A 2,500-nucleotide genomic window follows, 5' to 3' on the forward strand; every position below is an offset into this window, starting at 1 on the left:
TCTTGGCGAGGGAGCTGATGTTCAGTTCCCACTTGAGGTCCCGGCAGAGAATAGTGCCCAGGAAGCGGAAGGACTCCACAATTTTGACTGCGGAGTCTAACAGGGTGATGGCGGTGAGTGGGGCTGTATTCTTCCTGAAGTCCACAACCATCTCAACTGTCCTTAGAGCATTTAGCTCTAAGTTGTTCTGGCTACACCAGGTCACCAGGTTGTCAGCTTCCCACCTATAGTCAGACTCATCCCCACCAGAGATCAGCCCAATGAGGGTGGTGTCGTCCGACAAACTTCAAGAGTTTGACGGACAGATGATTGGAGGCGCAGCTGTTGGTATACAGGGAGAAGAGCAGTGGGCAAAGGACGCAGCCCTGAGGAGTTCCCGTGCTGATGGACCTGGAGTCAGAGACTTCTGTTCCCGGCTTAACGCACTGCTTCCTGTCAGAGAGGAAGTCTGTGATCCACCTGCAGGTGGAGTAGGGCACGTTCAGCTGGAAGAGCTTGTCCTGAAGCAGGGCAGGGATGATGGTGTTGAAGGCAGAGCTGAAGTCCACAAACAGGATCCTGGCGTAGGATGCTGGGGCGTCCACATGCTGTAGGGTGAAGTGGAGGGCCATGTTAACTGCGTCGTCCACAGACCTGTTGGCTCTGTAGGCAAACTGAAGGGGGTCCAGGAGAGGGTCTGTGATGGCTTTGAGGTGTGCCAGGAGCAGGCGCTCAAAATACTTCATTACCACAGATGTAAGGGCGACCGGTCTGTAATCATTTAGTCCTGTTGGCCTTAGCTTTTTGGGCACAGCGATGATGGTGGAGGACTTGAGACAGGCTGGTACATGGCATGTCTCCAGGGAGGTGTTAAAGATGTTGGTGAACACCGGAGACAGCTGGTCAGCGCAGTGCCTGAGGGTGGCTGGAGAGACAGAGTCCGGCCCGGCTGCTTTGCGTGGATTCTGCCTCTTGAAAAGCCCATTAACTTCTCCCTCCTGAAAGGAGAGAGTCGTTTCTGTAGTATGGGTGGGGGATGGGGCCTCTTGGGTGGGAAGGGGTGGTTCAGGACAGTCCAATTGTCTTTCAAATCTACGGTAGAACTCGTTCAGGTCGTTGGCTAGGCGGGAGTCGTTAGTGGTGTGGGGCGCTCTGGGTTTGTAGTTGGTGATGTGCCTGAGCCCTTTGGCAGACAGAAGCAGCGTCGTTAGTAGAGAACTGGTGTTTTAGTGTCTCTGAGTACAGTCGTTTAGCCTCTCTCACCGCTTTGCTAAACCTGTTCTTCGACTCCTTGAATCTGTCTCTATCCCCACTCCTAAACGCTTCCTCCTTCTCCAACCTCAACCTTTTGAGCTTTGCTGAGAACCAGGGCTTGTTGTTGTTAAAGTTCACCCTGGTACGTGTTGGGATACAGCAGTCCTCACAGAAGCTGATGTAGGACGTCACAGCCTCTGTGAGTTCATCCAGACTATTGGTAGCAGTCGTGAACATATCCCAGTCAGTACAGTCTAAGCACGCCCGCAAATCTTCCACAGCCTCACTGGTCCACTGTTTAGATGTCCTCACAGCAGGTTTACAGAGTTTTAGTTGCTGCCTGTATGCACGAATCAGGTGGACCAAGGGAGTTCTGTGCGAGCCGAACAGCCCCGTGACCCACAAGAGAAACATCCCCGCCAAATTCGAGCGTTTGACGGGGTCTATCCGTGAAAAAATATTCACGTTTTTGAGTGCACATGCATTTCTGCTGCAAATGCCTCTGGAAGTTTCATGCCGTTCGTATGCCAATTGTGGCAACACGAAAATGACCCGTTTTCCCATTCCGAGGGATTTCTGTGCGACCCTAACAGCCCCGTGAGCCACAAGAGACACATCCCCGCCAATTACTAGCGTTTCACGGGGTCTATCCGTGAAAAATATAGACGTTTTTGAGTGCACATGCATTTCTGCTGCAGATGCCTCTGGAAGTTTCATGCCGTTCGTACGCAATGTGGCAACACGAAAATGACCCCTTTTCCCATTCCGAGGGATTTCTGTGCGACCCTAACTAACAGCGCCCGTGAGCCACAAGAGAGACATCCCCGCCAATTTATAGCCTTTCACGGGGTCTATCCGTGAAAAATATAGACGTTTTTGAGTGCACATGCATTCCTGCTGCAAATGCCTCTGGAAGTTTCATGCCGTTCCTATGCAATGTGGCCACACAAAAATGACCCGTTTTCCCATTCCGAGGCATTTCTGTGCGACCCTAACAGCCCCGTGAACCACAAGAGAGACATCCCCGCCAACTTCTAGCGTTTGACGGGGTCTATGCGTGAAAAATATTAAAATTTTTGAGTGCACGTGCCTTTCTGCTGCAAATGCCTCTGGAAGTTTCATGGCGTTCCTATGCAATGTGGCAACACGAAAATGACCCCTTTTCCCATTCCGAGGGAGTTCTGTGCCACCCTAACAGCCCCGTGAGCCACAAGAGACACATCCCCGCCAATTTCTAGCGTTTCACGGGGTCTATCCGTGAAACATA

This window comes from Petromyzon marinus, unplaced genomic scaffold, assembly GCF_048934315.1.
Source record: "Petromyzon marinus isolate PM22_M1 ecotype Great Lakes invasive population unplaced genomic scaffold, UKy_Petmar_22M1.pri1.0 PM_G_Scaffold_82, whole genome shotgun sequence".
Lineage (NCBI taxonomy): Eukaryota > Metazoa > Chordata > Hyperoartia > Petromyzontiformes > Petromyzontidae > Petromyzon > Petromyzon marinus.